Consider the following 19,598-nt stretch of genomic DNA (forward strand, 5'->3'; position numbering starts at 1 on the left):
TTTTATGTGTGCGTCATTCATATATAGTTAAGCAGACTACACGTTGTGAAGGGAGTATAGTGGAATTTAGCGCGGAGACGAAAAAAGGAGCCAAGAAGGAATGGAGAAAAATCAGGATCATTCCCAACTGACTACCTTCATGTAATAGCTTTAGAGATTTTCCATTCGTTTGGAAATTTATGTTTTTATTATTGAAATTCGGCGGAAAAACTAAGTGCCTTACCATTTACCAAATAAAAATATATATTGGCAGTAAAGCAAGTAGGTTTCCCAGACAGTGGCCCAATTCGACGGATGTATTGAATAAAGGGAATATAAATCGCCTCTTAAAATTTAATTCCGAGGATTATCGTATCTTATCTGCGATATTTTATTCTTCTTAAAATCACTGGCAAATAAAATATATGGCACGGAAATATATATATTTACTTTAACCGAACCGTAAAATAAATATGGCGCATGAAATACAGAGGGATTTTAGACGTTGCTAAAAGTGATGATGTAACCTCTTGTATTGTCAATAAAATCAAGGTATCAAATTGGCGCCAAGTGCTCTCGTAGATCTGAACATTGGAAGTGAAAGGTTAACGGACCTCTAGAACTAGAATTGAAACGGGTCTATATGCAATTTATTTTTAAAAATTGTTTATAAACAACTAAGTTTACGGGTTGATTTCAATTTTAAAATACTTATTTCTGAAGGTAGACAACATAGAATACACTGTGGCCTATTTGAGTTAGATACACCCCCGTAACTTTTTTATTTATAATTCGATTTTAATAAATAATAGCTCAAAAGATGGACAATAGAAAACCTCATAAAAATGCCATTATAATTCTATTCTAAGTAACTAAGCAAAGGTAAATTGCAACATACTTTTTATTCAAAAATTAGAGAAAATCTCTTTGAAAATATTTATTCTGTGGCGAGATTAAAAATTTTATTTTTTATTCAATTTACTCCTTTTGATTCATAGAATACATTGTCAAAAATATTTTAGAATATTATTATCTAGCTTAATTTTCTCAATTAATTTGATCCTCCAAGAATTTCTAGTTTAATTTGTTAATTACATTGAAAAACACCAATCTGATTGTAAAAACTAGTAGGTTAACTCAATATCTGATATTCTCAGACATTTATCACTTTTTCCATGATTAAGTTTAGTTGGTCAGGTCATATTTAATTCTGTCACATACTCATTAATATGCAATATAGACTAATTAATATGTTTCATTTGGTATTAGAAAATTTCTTAAAAAATTTTTTTTAGATCTTTTTTATTTGCTAACTTTTGAAAACATATTTTTGTAGTATCTTTTGAACTATTACCTAAATACGCAAGTATTTTCATCTTATCTGTACCAAACTGAATAATTTTTTAAACTTATTATGAAATTTGAAATAATAAATTTTAAGAATAAAAAAATCGAAGTTAGTATAATAAATAATAATTTTGCATTTGTGGTCTTTAATTATTAAGCTAACTATTTTTGCTTAACGTTTATAATGTTTTTATTATTTTCCAACAGTTCTAACAAGTATTTTCTAAAATTGATTCTGTCAAATTTTTTAGTAGAAAATAGTTTAATTAACGAAAACTTGTCTATAAGAGAACATAATTTGTAGTTACGTCTACTTATTTATTTATAAAATAAATAATAATTTAATTTTCTCAAATTATGTGTTTCTTTTCTAACCCAGCGTCGATGTCTCCCTCATTTACAACTGTTTTGAAAGCACCTCTCGAACCTTTCCTTGTGTGTAACCCAACCACAACTCCGTAAATTAACCGCAAAGACACTTTATCTAAAATATTTTTCAATAAATCATTGCATAGACTCCCGCTCTCTGGTAATTGCTATCATGACCCGTCTGTTGCTAGGCGACGCTAGTTTTGCCGTAGACGCCGACCACAACTGGAATAGTTGAGTCTAGTCGGTGGATTCTGTATGGATTATAAAAAAATTCTATATCTACTATTTGCCGCCGAGTTGGTTGTCGTTAAAGGTCTTCATGGCCGTATAATTTATACGAGTCGCTCGTCGTTATGGCCGGGACTTAATTATTACTGTTTATTTTATGGAATAAGCTAGATAAAATTTTCAACAAAAAAATTAGTGGTCGTTAAACTGAATTTAATTAAATAATATTATTCTGGCAATGTACAGTTATAAAAATACTGAATCACTGAGTTGTTAACAAAAATATTAATCGTTAAAATTTATTCTGTAGCAAAAATTAAAGTTTTTAGTGTTTATTTCAATTAAAACAATTTTCTATGAGGTAGTTTCCTATTTCAATAATATGAATATTGTTTAACATAAATTTCATTCTTAAAGGTTACAAGTTTATATGTTAAATCTATAATTAGTTAAATTTTATTCCATGATTTTTTTGGTTTAGATTATGATGAACAGAAGTTATAATTTCAATAAAAAATGTGATTTTTAATTCTAACAGTGACTTTTTAATAATACTTTAATATGAATTACTTAATAATGATGATTTAAATAATTTTAATAAAAAATATGTTTTTTAACTCTGCCACTGAGTTCATAAAAAGTTTCTTAATTAATTTTTATTATCTTTTATTATAAAAAGTAGTATTGTGTAGACATTTCTATAGACTATCTATTATTTATATTAAATTAATATTTAACATTTTATTACATGATTTAGATATTTTGATGATGATAAATTAGAAGTAATAATTTCAATAAAGAATATTTTTAGTTGTGACACAGACATTCAATATATTTTAATAAATTTATGAATTATTTTTTAATTAAAATAAAAATAGAAATATTTATAGACTACTTATTGAAATATTACACATATTAAATTAATTTTTCACATTTTCATCGATGATTTAAATAGTTTGGTGATGATTAGAAGACATTATTTCATTAAAAAATGTGTTTTTTAACTCACATATTGTATAAAATTTGTCTTAATCCATTTTTCTTATTTCTTTTATATTGTACTAAATAGGCTAGTTTAAAATTTTTTATTAACTATTTATTTATTCATATTGAAATTGATTTGTAAATAAAAAAGTTATAGGGGAGTGAATACTAAACACTTAATTTCTTATTTGAAATAAAAATAATTAAAATTATTTAAAACAAAGAGATATTTTTTTATTAATAAAAAAGGTCTTTATTAATTTTTATTATTTGAATTGATTAAAAAATAGTTTGGTGATGATCAGAAAAAATTATTTCAATAAAATATTGTTTTTAGCTCAGATTTAAACAATGTTTTTTTATGAAATTTAGTATTTATATTTAAATTAATAAAAAAATAATTAATCAATTTCTCTTATTTTCTTTATATTGTAATAAATAGTAGAGTTTAGAAGCTACCCTTTCAGTATTTATTGATATTAATATTGAATTGCAAATTAGAAAAATGTTATGGGGAATTAATATTAAATAATTAATTTATAATTTGAAACAAAAATTAATTAAAAATATTTAAAATAATGAAAACATTAAAAAAATACTTTTTTTAATGTTTATCTGCATACTGAACTATATTTGAAAGTATTATTTACGAATGAAAAAAAAAAAAAAATAACCGTTAAAAACCATCCCATTTAAGAGATATTTTTTTATTAATAAAAAAGGTCTTCATCAATTTTTATTGTTTTGATTAAAAAATTAGTATACCACATAATTTTTATAAACAACCTTTTGAGTCACTTATTTAAATAGTTTGGTGATGATTAGAAAACATTATTTCAATAAAATATGGTTTTTAGCTCAGATTTAAACAATGTTTTTTATGAAATTTATTATTTACATTTAAATTAATAAAAAGTTAGTTAATCAATCTTTCTTATTTTCTTTATATTGTAATAAACAGTAGAGTTTAGAAACTACCCTTTCAGTATTTATTCATGTTAATACTGAATTGTAAATTAGAAAAATGTTATGGGGAATTAATACTAAATAATTAATTTACTATTTGAAACAAAAATTAATTAAAAATATTTAAAATAATGAAAGCATTAAAAAAATATTTTTTTAATGTTTATCTACATACTGAACTATATTTGAAAGTATTATTTACGAATGAAAAAAATAAATAACCGTTAAAATCCATCCCATTTATATCGTACAGTATAAATTTAGACGTGTGCAATTTGGTATGATTTCGGCAACTAATCTTATTAAATCGATTCGGATCACATAAGTTACATCCAATTTGTTAATAAGTTAATGTGCTTAGCATGGTCCCGACGGTGAGACGGGCCACCGCGAGAATTTCAAATAGACGCCAATAAGGTGCTAACTGATAAATTGCGAGATAACTTGCCGGTATTACCGATTCAGGATGCACGTCGATCCGTATAATTAAATAATGGAAAAAAACAAATCTGTATGCGGAACCGTGATCGGCCACAGCCAAATTTGTTGCGTTCTGATTTATATCGAGTTGAACGGTCGTGGGTACTTGTAATAAATGTTTTATGTGCTCGGCAACAATACTGTCGGGATGGTTCCGTTATGATTTTTATTGTTTAATTTTATCGCATTTACGATCTTTTAATGACAGTACATGCATACGGAACGAGCCTGTCATGGTACCTCTGACACGGGCTATTTGTATTCTGTCAGCGAAATGTATTAATTTCGTTTCCTATAAAAATGACAAACACTCCATATAGATATTGGTTTTATTTAAATGTTATGGCCGGCTGAAATTATCACGTCTTGCTTTATTGTTCCGTCTTTTGTTGGCAGCCAATAAATGTTTTACTATTATGAATATAAATTTATCTATAATATTATTTTCAACAATTTTATTCAAATTTATCACTCATAATGCGTTTTATTGAAATTTGTAAATTGAAATAAATTCATATTCATGTTTATGTCGACATGAAAATTCATATAACAGATTAAAACGTTTAATATAGATTATGTTATGTACAGAGTGTTCCAAATTGATTACTTTCCAAATGTTTACTTTTCTCATCAATTTAGCAAAAGAATAGTTGAATTTTGTGAATGTGGCCAAACGCAATTTGACGTGGCAAAACATTAAATATTATTCAGTGATGTGTCGAAGATTTTATGTACAGAGGACTTTCACACCCAAAATACACAAAAGTATAAAAAGGCTCCCCTTTAAAGATCCTCACAAAACATCAGAAAAATAGAGTGTCCCGTCTAAGCAAAATCCCACTTGTCATGAGCTCAGGAAAATGGGATGTCCTTGGGAGCAACGAAAGTAAGTTTAATTTGTTTAAGTCGGATGGTAGAACACTTGTAAGATGGGCAGTGGGGTAACGATCCCGTTTTAAATACCTATGGTTAAACATGGTGTCAGAAGCATTGTGGTTTGGGGATGCTTTTCTCGATCCAAAGTTGGTTTTTAATACACAGTTATACTGGAGGATACCATGTTTCCATTAGCCGAGGTACAAATGGTACTCCGTTGGATATATCAACACCACTAAACACACCTCTAAAATTATTAAAGAGTGGTTTCTAATGAAAAACTCAACTGTGCTTGAATGGCCGTCTCAGACCCCATATCTAAATCCTATTGAGCACCTTTGGGGAGTATTAGACCGTCAAAAAACATCAAAAGCAAATAAGATCTTCATCAAATCATACAGGAGCAGTGGCAACAAATTTCAATTGACACAGAGAATGTTAGATTCTATGCCTAAAATATGACAATCAGTGAAAGAAGAAGAATGTTACGCCACAAAATATTGAAATGTTTGAGTTATTGTTAATTTTTCATGAATATTAATAAAATCTCTGTGAATATAACAGTCATTGTGATTAATGGACCGATTTTGCAGTAAATTAGATTTCTAACAGATTAGAGAAAACATTAAGTAACATTCATAATAACTAAATAAATATTTCATACCTTTTTCCACCACTCTATATAATAGATAAAATTGACATTGATAAAATATTGTGGCGTTATAAAATTTATATTGAACATGGACTGAGAATTAAATTATTATATTAAAATATCTTATTTCTACTTAGTTGTGGTTGTTAAACTTGATTTAAATAAATTATCAGTTGTGTAATATTTGATGCACGGATGGTAATATTAATTAATTATTATCAAATTTGTTAAAATGTCAATGGATAGATATAATTTAAATGATCACTGATTTATTACAATTATTTTCCAAGAAATATATTAATGGATAAGATCAAATAAATTGTTATATTTTCTGAAAGATAATGTATTTAATTGTTTTCTTAAGTATAAAATTTTGAATATCAAAAACGAAATTGGATTTAATTTAAATTAAGTTTGTTTAAATACTGAAGTCTATGAATTAAATATATAATGAATATTTCTTTCAATATAAGACGCATTCCTCAAAGAAATGTTTTCATAGATGGGTTGTCACATAACAATCTCATTTTCTCTTAGTTATTGTTGTAAAACCTTATTTAAATAAATTATCCGTTGTGTCATCCCTGATTCACAAATGGTAAAATTAATTATCACCAAATTTGTTAAAATCAACATTAAATAGATATAATTATTTTTCAAATTTTTGTGATGATTAATATTGTCATTTATAAAAAAATATTTTGATGGATATGAATATCGATAAAAATATTTTAAAAAAAATTATTGTTTCATTTTCTTAAATGATAATATTTTTAAATGATTTTCTTACGTGTAAAATTTTGAAAGATATAACTATATTTTACCAAAACAATGTTAAATTTGAACACCCCCTTCTTGGTGTTGCAATTTCTTTGTCACTGAATATATTACATAGAAATTTTATAGTCTAAAAAAATGTTTACCATTTGAGAGTTACTAATTCTTTTGACATTTGAAAAATTCAGTTTTCGTTGAAATCTTTAATATTTTTTGGGAATAACTATTTAAGTTTTTCATTTGCTCAGAAGAATATTTGAAATAAAATTAACATTTAGCATCTTTTCACCAACATATCACGTCACAATAAATAACCCGATGTTGACAAACAATAGCCAATAAATTTCCTCGATAGCTGAACGATTGATTGTAAATAAAAGATTGCATCGATATCCGTGTGAGCGAACAGGTACGGCCATAGGACTGACATAAGGAGTAGTAACCTTGTGCCTATTGCATAATAGTACCATTCTGCTAAATTAATTTGCATACTTAAGAGTTTTTTACGCGGCCACTTTTGTCGATACGACCTCATAAATTTATTCGATACCCAATCAATCCGCACTAAAACGTGAAACTTTGGATGCGCCACACGTGTCCGACTGTGGCCGCGCATAATCTCAAGGGGAACGGGCGAAGACGATGGCTGTTTAAATAAATAAATAAATAAATTGCAGTGCTATTTGCAACCGTACACGTGGTGACGGATCAAATTCGCCGTCACCGCATCTGGTAACACAAGAACGCTTCGTGTGCTTGGCGAAACAATTAGCGGCACTGAATGCGATACCCAATTAATTGCATACAGCACAATTACGAAGTTTTGTACACAATCGATTATTAATGTTATAGACCGGCAAGAAAACGATATTGTCTGCAAAGTCACTGTCTACATCGGACACCGCAAAACGGGGTTCAATCGAATTGAAATTTGAGCAGTCCCGCATCGACAAGGTTAATGCTCATTTTGTGCAAGATTAATAATTTCTGTCGTGCCGGCGAAGTAGATACGAACTTAGTTATGGAGATTACGGGCCTCAGACGTTGGCATGTTACGTAAGGAATTTACTTACTGCACGTAATTAGTTTATATCACGGCTAGACTACCCGTATGGTGTGCCGAAGCCATTTTTGATTAGGTTTGTTGTCAATATTTATAGACGGTGCTAATTATCAAATTCAATACACCAATCCCTATCATCAACAAAAAGTTAGTAATCCCGTTAATTAGTCGTTAATTAGTTGTGGAAATATCAATTTTGTGGCTCAATTATTTTTTAATCGTTTGGATGTATTGCTAACTTCATACGAACTTAGTAAAGCATCTCCTGCAGAAGTAGCTTTAAGCAACATAAACTTTTTTCACCTGCATCATAATTTGTCGTTAATTAGTCGTCAATTAGTTGTGGAATAATTAGTTTTCTCGCTTAATTATTCTTTTAATTTTTTGGTGCTTTGTTAATTACACATGAACTTAGTAAAGTAACTCTTGCAAAAATAGTTTTAATGACAGACATTTTTTTTCACCTGGTTCATAAATTGTCTTTAATTAGTCACCAATTAGTTGTGGAAATATTAATTTTGTTGCTCAATTAGTTTTTTTAAATTTTAATTGTTTTGCTAATTCTAATCAACTTAGCAAAGGACATTTTGTAAAAATAGCTTTAAACAATACAGATTGTTTTTCACTTGATTTACTATTTGTGGTTAATTAGTTGTGGAAAAATATAATTTATTTATTTATATATTTATGTTTTTTCAATTTTTGAGTGCTTCAATTTTATATGAATCTAGTAGCAATAGCTTTAATCACTGGTTTATAAATTATGATTAGTTAATTAATAATTAGTTGTACAAATAATTAATAATGTCACAAATTAATTTTATTTAATTTTTGAATTTTTTGTTAACTTCATATGAACTTCAAAGTATCTCTTACAATAGTTTTAATTACATAATTTTTTCACCTATGTCATAATCTGCCGTTAATTAAACACCAATTAGTTATAGAAAATTAAGTTTTGAAAAAACAAAATTTGTTGCTCAATTATATTCAAAATTTCGAAGTGCTAATTTTATATGAATTGAACAAAAAACAATCAACGCAAAATTTTTTATAACACTATTGGTTTATAACTTAGGCATTAGACAGTTGATAATTGTAAAAATAATTAATTTTGTCGCAAATTGATTTTATTTGGAATTTTTTTAGAAATTTTTTAAATTTGAAAAAATGCTAATTTTTCAGGTATTTGATTGAAATTTTTATGAAAAAAGATTTATACTATATGCCTTTTTTTTCAAAAAGTTAAAAAAAAGCAATAAAAAAAATTGTCGATAACGTAATTTTTTAATTTTTTATGAATTTTTGTAAATTTTTACTAAATTTTAATTAAATTATGGTTTCACGTTTTACTATATAGAATAAAAAATTTTCATTTTTGTTTTTCTCAAAATGTTCTATTTTTAGGCGTTTGAGTTCATCAAAGATTATTTTCAAAAAATAAATAAATAAATATCTAAATACCTAACCTATAAATTTGTAAAGCATCTGCTGTAAAAATAAGTTTAAGTAACAGAATTTTTTTAACTTGGTAATAATTAGTTTTGGAAAAAAAATAATTATGATGCTCATTTATATTCTAATTTTTATGTGAAGTGTTAATTTCATAAGAATTGACCAGTAAATAAGGCTTTATACTCGTTACTTATTATTCGATACATTTAAAAAATTTTGTCGTTCAATATATATTTTTTTAATTATTGATTTATTATGTTGATATTCGCAAAACATATTTTTTCATATATTTAAAAGCATATTTTTTATTAACGTTTATTTAATTAAATATCATCTTTTGCTTTTATAATATGTTACTTAAAATTTACATTTTTTAATATATTAGAGTAGATTTAGATAATTGGTTTAGTGGACAAAAAAGTTAATGATGCTAAGTAAAATAATAATAATTATAATTTACAAATCAATCAGGGGAAATATACACATAAATCGTGAAAAAATTTTGCATAATTATATCTAAATTTTAAATTTAATTTTTAATTAAGTTATGGAATATTAAATCAGAATCGTTCATTACAAATTCACAGACAATCTAAAAAAATATGGTTCAGTGAAACTATCAGAATTTCTGCTTTTTTTTTTTTAAATTCCTATCTTAAAATTGCACAATTCAGTTTAAAAGAACACACTAAATATTTACACAATGAATGCAATAAAAGAAATCGGTAAAATTTAATGGACATCTAAATAAAAGTTTCGGATGTCGATGGCATTTCTAATTGTCACCATATCTAATGCATAGCCAACTATAAAAATATATTATATGTGTTCAGACTTTTAATTTTATTTATTGAAGTAGATTTAAATGGAAAACAAATTAAATGTTGCTTAGTACAATAATTGATTTGAGGCATATCAATATTATTATGTACTATTATATTGGATAATTAATTCTCACACTAACCTAATGAAGAGTTCCAATAAAACACGTCAAGATTCACAAATCAGTCAGGGGAAACAGGAAACACACCACCGTTAATTAATCGTAGAAAAATTTTGTATAATTATTATACATAATTATTTCATTATTAAATTAAATATTAATTTTAGTTTTAAATCAAAATATAGTAGGTTAAATTAGAATCGGCCAGTACCCAGCATATCAGTATAGCCAACATTGTATAAATGTCCCAAATAAATTACCAGAAAATTGTTAAAATCACATAATTAAATTAGATGAAACTTATAACATTTATTGTATTTGTACAATATAAAAAATCCAAGAAAATCAATGGAAAGTCGAAGAAAAACTGAAGTTCTCGATCAAAATACGTTTTCTAATACAAAATACAATTTATTATTTAATTAAATATCATTTTTGGCTTTTTTAAAGGTCGCCATTACAAATGCATAGCCAACTATAGAAATAAGTTGATGTTTTGGTATAATAACGGTAATTATTGTAATTAATTCCCAACTGAAACTAATAAACAATACTAATAAAACGCACCTGAAATATTAGAAATTAGTTGGTGGAAACAGAGGCCATCACTCGTCACTTTTACAACGTTATAAATAAATAAATTGTCGAAAAGCGGAGTAAAATCGACGGATGCATCTTCATTTCAAAAACCGTTAAAACTGCAATAATTCGCTTGTTTGCCACCAACCAATAGAAATGCACCCTTGTTATTCCTGGAAACGATACATGCACGTGCGACTTCTTTAATTTATTTGGATTAATTAATAAAAATCTTCGATTTAAAATATAAAATATAAGACATATAAAATATCATATATAATTTCTAATTAAATAAATCATTGTATAAATGTCCCAAATAAATTACCAAAAAATTTGGCAGATAACGTTATACGAAGTATTTGTACAATGAATTCAATAAAAAATCCATGACAATCAATCAAAAATCAAAGTTCTCGTTCAAAATTCGTTTTCTAATACAAAAATACAATTTATTATTTAATCAAATGTCATGTTAGGCATTTTTAATGGACGCCATCACAAATGCATAGCCAACTATAGAAATAAGTTAATGTTTCGGCACAATAGCGGTGATTAATATAATTAATCCCCAACTAAACCTAATAAAGAATACTAATAAAACATACCTGACATTTTACAAATCAATCAGCGGAAACAGAGTCCACCATTCGCCACATTTACAATGTTAACACGATAAATAAATTGTCGAAAAGCGGAGTAAAATCGGCGGATGCATCTTCAATTCAAAAACCGTTAAATGCAATAATTCGCTATTTTGCCACCGACCAATAGAAATGCAGAACGCTTAGGTTCTTGTTATTCCTGGAAACGGTACATGCACGTACCTTTAATTTATTTGTATTTAATTTAAATTAGTTAATATTTAAAGTAATTATGATAAATAATAAATTCACATTTAAGTATCTACATTAATTAGTTTCATGTTTAAAATAGGAAAAGTAAACGCACGATAAGAATAGTAAAATTGATTTGGAACACATCAATATTGTTAATCTAATAAGATTTCCAATTAAATATACATACTCGAAATTTTTAATTATAGAATTAATTAATTATAGAAATATTTTTTGTATTCATAATATCCATTTCTTAAATTAAATATAAATTTTAGTTTTTAATCAAATTATAATATATTAAATAATTAAATTCATAACCAACTAAATATGTCCCAATAAAACTTACCAGAATATTTGACACAATTGTGTAAAATCTTGCATTAAAGTCACACAACTCAGTTAAATGGAAACATATATCATTAGAAGTAGTGTTTATGATAATCTATAAAAATCGAAAGAAATCCTAAGAAACACCGAACGCCTCTGTTCTAGTTTAAAATTAGTTGCTACGCTAAAACTGCATTTGGTCATCGTGGACTCTGATTGGTCTACGCACAATATTGATTGTTGTGATTCCTGGAAAAGACATATGTTTTGTCTATTCCATTTACTTTCAAGCGTACACACAAAAAATATAATTTTTACTACAAAATTATTTTTAACTACATCAATTAGTCCAAATTAATTTAACATTTTTAGAAAAATATCTTATTTTATGTTTATTCAGTTGACACATAACAAATACTGACTATACTCGGGTTATATTTAAATTATCTTATAAAGCATAAGTCTTGTTCAATAAATTAGTAAAAATACCGATGTGTCTCAAAATGTAATTAACCAATACATACCCGAAATTTCACAAATCACAGAAGGAAAACGTAGAACACTACACGGCACATTTACAAAATTTGACGTAAACAAAATAAAAATTTTATTGAGAATTGTTCTTCTAATCGAAAACCGTTAAAACTGCAGTAATTCGCTGGTTCGCCGTCGACCAATAAAAATGTAAAATGCTCAGGTCCTTGTTATTCCTGGAAACGGTACGTGCACGTGTAACCTTTTTTAATTTATTTACATTTACTTACAACTATATTAATAAAAATTGTGTTACATTTAAGGTTGGTAAATTAAATCAAATTAACATAAAATTTCTTTATAATTTAAATATTTTATCATTATATATAATATTTTGATATTTTTAGTTGTCGCCCTGACAAATGCTTCACCAACTATATTCGTAGTGCAATTTTAGCAACGAATTTTGAAGGAGAACAGACGCGTCCACAGTTTGCCTTCAATTTTTCATTGTTTTTCATGGTTTTTGTTATTGAATTAATCGTATAAATGCGTCGTGTGATGTTTTGAGTTTCCCCTAACCGACTTGTGTGATTATAACGCAGGATTTGACGAAATTGAGCCAAATTTTCGGGTAAGTTTTATTGGGACATATTTTTAGAGTAGGCTTTGAATTTGTAATGGCCGTTACTATTTTAATACACTATTATTTGAATTAATTAAATATATCTTTTATAATTGTAATCAAAACAGGCGCAAATAAATTAAATAAATGAAATATATGTCGGTTAAAATGAATTACAACAGTCAATATTCTGCATTATGAGTGGGCAGTGACCAAATGCAGTTTTAGCATGGCACAGAATTTTGAGTCAGAACAGACGCGTCCGAATTATTTCTTCGGTTTTCCATCGACTTTCATGGAATTTTTATTGGGTTCATTGTATGAATACTTATGTAATGTTATATATTTCCTCTTATATGAATTTTAACATTTATTTAGAGTTGGCTGTGAATTTGTAATGGCCGATACTGATTTAGTATAAATACTCTAATTTGATTAAAAACGAAAATTTACATTTAATTCAATAACGAAATATTTAAATATTATAATTAAACAAAATTTTTCCACTATTAATTAACGGCATGTACCAAATATGGTGTTTTATGTTACCTGATTTATGAATATTATTGAGTTCACATTTATTATAGTCAACTGATATTTATTAAATATGGCGACAATAAAAATTCCAAAAATGATATTTATAAATATACTTCGTGTAATGTTATATGCTTATTCTTGTTTGAGTTGTGTGATTTTAACGTTGAGTTTTACAAAAATCTCTAAAAAATTTCAAAGTATAATTTGAATATTTACTCAGAGTTGGCTGTCAATTTATAATGACAGATACTGATTTAATATAAGTACTATAATTTTATTAAAATTCAAAATTTATGTTTAATTTAATAATGAAATATTAAAATATTATAATTAAACAAAATGTTTGCATTATTAATTAACGGCAATGAACCATCTATAGTGTTTTTATGTTTTCTCTAAATGCTTAGTGAATATTATTAATTTTATATTTTTTATAGCCAACTGCTATGCATTAGATATGGAAACAATAAAAATGCCAAATATGATATTTCTTTAAATAAAAATTTTAAATAAATTTGTATAGTTAATTTAGTTAAATATATTTAAAAGCATATTGTTCATAAGTGTACTTCGAAACATTTTTAGCACAGTAACAAATTTCGAAAGAGAACATAAGCGTCCGGGGATTTTCTTCGACTGTTTAAAAAAATTTTTTTATTGTATTCATTGTGTAAATATTTCATGTGGTTATCTATAAATTAGTAATGGTTGATACTAATTTAATAATATATCATTTGATTAAAAACTAGAATTTATATTTATTTATTTTTTTATCGAAATGTTTAAATATTTTATATTTTATATTATATCATATTTTCCATGAGTAATTAACGACAATGGTGTTTTAGGTTTCATCTGAATGATTCCTGAAGTTTGAATTCTGCAAAAATTCTGGTAAGTTTTATTGGAACATACCTTTTTTAGTTTAAAAATTAAAATTTATATTTAATGAATTATTATAATTATACAAAATATATAACATAATTATAAAAGCCTGCTAAAATGTTTCATTAGAACATATAAATTTGTCTACAAATTTGATTAAAAACAAAAGTTTTATATTTAATATAATATCGGTACATTTATATATTATAATTATACACTGTTTTAGGTTTCATCTGATTGATTTGTGAAGTTTGAGAGGTTTTATTGAGACTCTTATTAATTACATAAAAAAATAACTAATAATAATATTGATGTTTCTCAAATCAATATTTTTATTATTGTATTAAACAACATTTACTTTTTATCCTAATTTCACTAGAACATTTTTTTAGGTTGTCTGTGAATTTCTAATGGTCGATATTGATTTAATGTACCATAATTTGATTAAAAAATAAATTAAAAGTTTAAATATTTTTATATGATTTTAATACAGGAATTTACAAAATTCTGGAAGTTTCGTTAGATTAAAATTAAAATAAAATAATAATGAATTATTAAAATATTATAATTATACAAAATTTGTCCACGATTAATTATGGACAAATTATAAACTATCTATAGTGTTTTATGTTTCCCTTGACTGATTTGTGAAAGTTCCAAGCAACTAAAGGTTTTTCTTCGGTTTTATGAAATTTCGGATGTGTTTTATTTGAGCGCTTCATTAGTGAGAGAATTAATTATACAACATAATATTACTTAATATTATTGATGTGACAAAATATTTAATTAAATAGTAAAATTGTCAAATATAAATTTTAAATAAATTTGATTTAGTTAAATATATTTAAAATTGTATTTTTCATAAGTGTACTTCAAAGCAAATGTGAATAATTTATACAGATGAAATATGTGTCGTATTTTGAATTCATCGAATTTCTTGATTTTTTTATTGTATTAAAACTGTGATGTTATAAGTTTCCTTTAACTGAGTTGTCTAATTTTAACGAATTTTACTAAAATTATGAACCTTGTGTTGTGAAATTTCTAGTAAGTTTAATTGGGAATTTATATTAGGTTAGTGTGCAAATTAATTACATAATAATAATAATAATGTTGATTTGAGACACATCATATTTATAAGCTCAAATCATTCATATGAAACATTTACATTAAAATAATTCATGAAAACTGGAAAAACCCAATAAAATCCATTAAAATTTTTCACTTGTTTCTATTGATTGGACTGGAAACCACAGTTGAATTTATTTGTGTTGTTGTTTTTAAATATACTTAAAATCTATTTCTAAATCAAACTATTTTATATATGATGGATGGAATGAAGTAAAAAAAGTCTAAATCAACTGTAGATATGAGATAAATTGTGTTTATAGATATGCGACTTTCAATTCGTTTTATATTATCATTATCATAAAATAATTAGCATATAAATTCTTGTATGTTTGATGCATGATGATTGTTTCAATTAACTTCTTTATCTATAATTGCACTTCTGCGTTACGTATTACCTCATTAAAAACGTCTGTTAATTGTAAATTTAAGCCAATGAAATGTATTTTAATATTCATAATTTTACAGATTTTCCGAAGATAAATATTGGCATTGAGGGTCGACGTTTTATTATTTCGCCGTTACACTCCGGTACTCCATAAACTTTTTTAATTAACACCACGCATGCACCGACTTATGAATTTTATTCTAGATGAATAAACAGCATTATTTGCTAATTAACCTTATTATAAAATTATTTCAGTGGAACAATTCGTGGAATATTACAAACCAACCATACACACATGTAACTGTTTTAATGCAGTTAAGTTCCACGCGACTGACTAAATAGGCAAACTGCACCTCTGGTAACGAGGTCTGTGTGACCTTTCTATAATTTTTTTTACTCTTCGGTGCCGTCCCAATGCACCTACTTTCCAAATTGCAAAATAGACAACGTCTGTGACGAATCATCGTCGTACTGAACGCGACGAAACGAATAGAAAACTAACCTCGGTCGGATGGTTTTTGTTATTATGCATTTTATGGGGACAATGTCGAAACCAGACAATGAAATTCATTTTTAAGTGTCATTTTTTATATTAATGTATTTGAGAGTTCGGCATTGTGTGGTTTAATAAAATGAGTATGGAAATTGTTTTGAGATTTTTCTCAGGGTTCCTTTAGAAATTTTCTTGTAAAAGATTTTAGTTCAGTACAGGCTCAGAATCTAACTAACAGATTTCGAGGAAACATGTCAATTCAGTTTTCTGAATTAAAACAAATTTATATTAATAAAGTAATTTATTTATATATTTTTACCTTTATTCGTTAAAAATGTATTGTAAAAAACATATTTACTTTTATTTAGCTTTGAAAATATATTCTGTTCATTTTGTTATGTTAAAACTCCTAAAATTAAAAATGTGTTTTCCACCAAATGACATATACTAACTAAATTCAAAAATTAGCTGTAGTGTAAAATTTTATTTGGTAATATTATACATAAATACGGATTTATTTTAAAAGCAATATTTGTTCGAACACCACAAATGTTGGTTTTGAAATTTAAAATATAATTGACAGAATTAAAATATTGACTATTATAGTTTTTGTACAATTTTGGACACTTTAATAATAATCAATTGGATAAACTATATATTTATATGTATTAGACAGAACATAACCCAGACACGAACCTTTTGGGATAAAAATGGATAGAAAAATTATAAAAGAATTTTATTTAATGTCATACTCAAAGAATTTTTTAATAAACATATTATCTGTAATACATTAAAATAAATAGTTATAATATATTTTTAAAAAAATAATAAAAATCTTGGTTATATATATATACCTTTATCAGACTGAATAAAAACAGCTGTTACAAGAATCTTCATTTTTCTTCTCTTCAGTTACATGTATGGTTAAAATTAGTTGCAGAATATTTTTGTAATCAATTTTCTGATGTTCTATAGCAAAAATATATTTAATATTTATATTTACGCAAAACAAATCCATTTATATAAATGGTGGTTATAATTTTTATCAGACAAGAATTAAACAAATAAATACATTGTTTTTTAATAATTAAATAATTAATGTATTAAGAATCGATAAGTTTTAATCAAAAATTACAATATTAAATATCTCCAAATTTGCCAGAAATTCGTTATATGTTATCTTAGCTAATATATTTTTGGAGAGCTTCACTTTTCTTCGATATTTGAAAGGTAAATTCAATTCACTTCACAGTCAAAGTCAATCAGTTTGAAATGCCTTGAATATGTGAAAAATAATTATTGTTATAGATTAGATAACAATCGTTGTTTTCTCGTCAAAAATAAATTACAGTCATTATAGTAATGAAAACAATTTTTGCATACGTTTAAAATACAAGTATAGATGATAAATTACTCACCCCAAATAAAAATAACATGATTTTTTATGTTTAAAAGCCATATTATGTTTTTTATGACATACATGATATCTAACGCTTATACATATTTATGAACTAAATAATCATTCTTTTTCCTTTTTAAGATTAAAAGAGTGATATTAACATATGTTAAACAAAAATAACAGAAATATAATTTTAATTAACAATAACTAAAATATAAATGGCATTCCTTCTTTCATTTGGTTTCAACATATCTTCATTCTGATTTTGACAACATTGAAAAGGTAATACAGTTATAATTTGATTTTAATAAATGATGGATGGCCCAAAAGAAGAAGAAACGTTTATAAATGCTATAAAAATTAAATTTATTTTACTCCACATAGATCATCAATAAATTTTCTTAAGTTAAATAAAGGAAATTTATTTTATCCATTTAATTTTCTATAACACAGGGTATAAATAATTTTACGTCTGATAATGAGAAAATATATTTTTTTATATAAAAAACTTCTTCCATTAAATAGTTCATAAAAATTTCATAAAAATATGGTTTTACATATTTTATTCCTAGTTCCATATGTTTTCAATATTTGTATATGTAACTATACATTAGTAGAAATGAAAACAAAAAAATACATTTATAATTCAATTTCAATAAATAAAAAGCTTTATTCATATAATAAAAACTCATTCTGTTAATTTAATATCCTTTATAAATTTTCATAAAAAATATATTATATTATTATATATATTTACATTTTATTTCATGTTATAATTTTATTAGAAAAATAATTTCTTTATTACTACTAAACTTATATTAAAATATTTTTAAGAATATAAAAATAAACGATGGACTATTTTTTTACTAAAATACCATAAAATACATATTATAATCTCCAAATTTGATTAAAAATACTTTCATAACAAAATTTTATTTTGATTTTCATAATAATAGCAGATATAATTTTAATAAATTATCAATCAATATAAAATCTTTCCACAAAGTTTATTTTCATTAGAAAAATGAATTTTTTGTGTTAGCCAAAGCATGCAAAAATTAGTATATTAATTTTTTTTCAAAAAAAAGTCTATGTTAATAGACTATAGATATTATTATTTTACTTTTCTCTCTTAAATTTTAATGTCAGATGCAGAATATTTCTCGTTCCCTCTAAAATTCCTCGTTACAACTGCGTTATCGAAACAGTGAATAGATAATAATCAATTCAGATTCTAATCCACTTGGATGGATATTGAAATGCAATAAACGATAGCATAAAACGTTCGCATCGAGGTGGTAACGCATCGGCCAGAAGTCTTAGTGGTTGCATATTGTCGTCATTAATTATCTGGGAAAGCGTGCAACCATTTATTCTGTATAGCTGAGCCGTGCGGTTTTAGAATTCCACCACGAACAAAAAACACTCCTGTTTACGTTCTTCACTTGCCAACTACGTAATACGCGAATTAGGGGTTAACTGAACTTTATATGAGTGTTAATTTGTGTTAATTTCAATTTGTGAAAACTATTTGTTTATACTGTTTTTGTGTGACAAAAAATATAACAAAAACTGAAGGAAAATAAAGAATTTAAAAAGTGGTGAATGCGCCGGTGCATGAATAATTGCGCTGTTCCGGTTAATAATTAATTTCAAGAAACAAATGTATGTTAATCCCCAACCCAGTCGTGCTTTTAGTAAAATGAATGCGACGACATACGTGACACAGAATTATAACTTCTGGTGCTCAGGTTTTATTAACAATATTTTATTTTTTAATTTAAAATGGTATAAAGGATAATGTT

General features: G+C 25.5%; 2 protein-coding genes across 2 annotated transcripts in view; one reads left to right on the plus strand and one right to left on the minus strand.

Moving 5' to 3' along the window:
- Positions 1-19,598, minus strand: part of LOC109598821 (uncharacterized) — a 186,083-nt gene that overhangs the window by 128,919 nt on the left and 37,566 nt on the right. The window lies entirely within an intron of this gene.
- The window catches only part of LOC109598827 (gamma-glutamylcyclotransferase), a 121,182-nt gene continuing 114,403 nt past the window's right edge, over positions 12,820-19,598 (plus strand). Inside the window, exons 1-2 of the mRNA XM_049962626.1 lie at positions 12,820-12,972; positions 14,349-14,394. The gene's annotated coding sequence lies outside the window, so the exon portion shown is untranslated. The remainder of the gene's footprint in view (positions 12,973-14,348; positions 14,395-19,598) is intronic.

Source organism: Aethina tumida, chromosome 2 (genome assembly GCF_024364675.1).
Source record: "Aethina tumida isolate Nest 87 chromosome 2, icAetTumi1.1, whole genome shotgun sequence".
Taxonomy (NCBI): Eukaryota; Metazoa; Arthropoda; class Insecta; order Coleoptera; family Nitidulidae; genus Aethina; species Aethina tumida.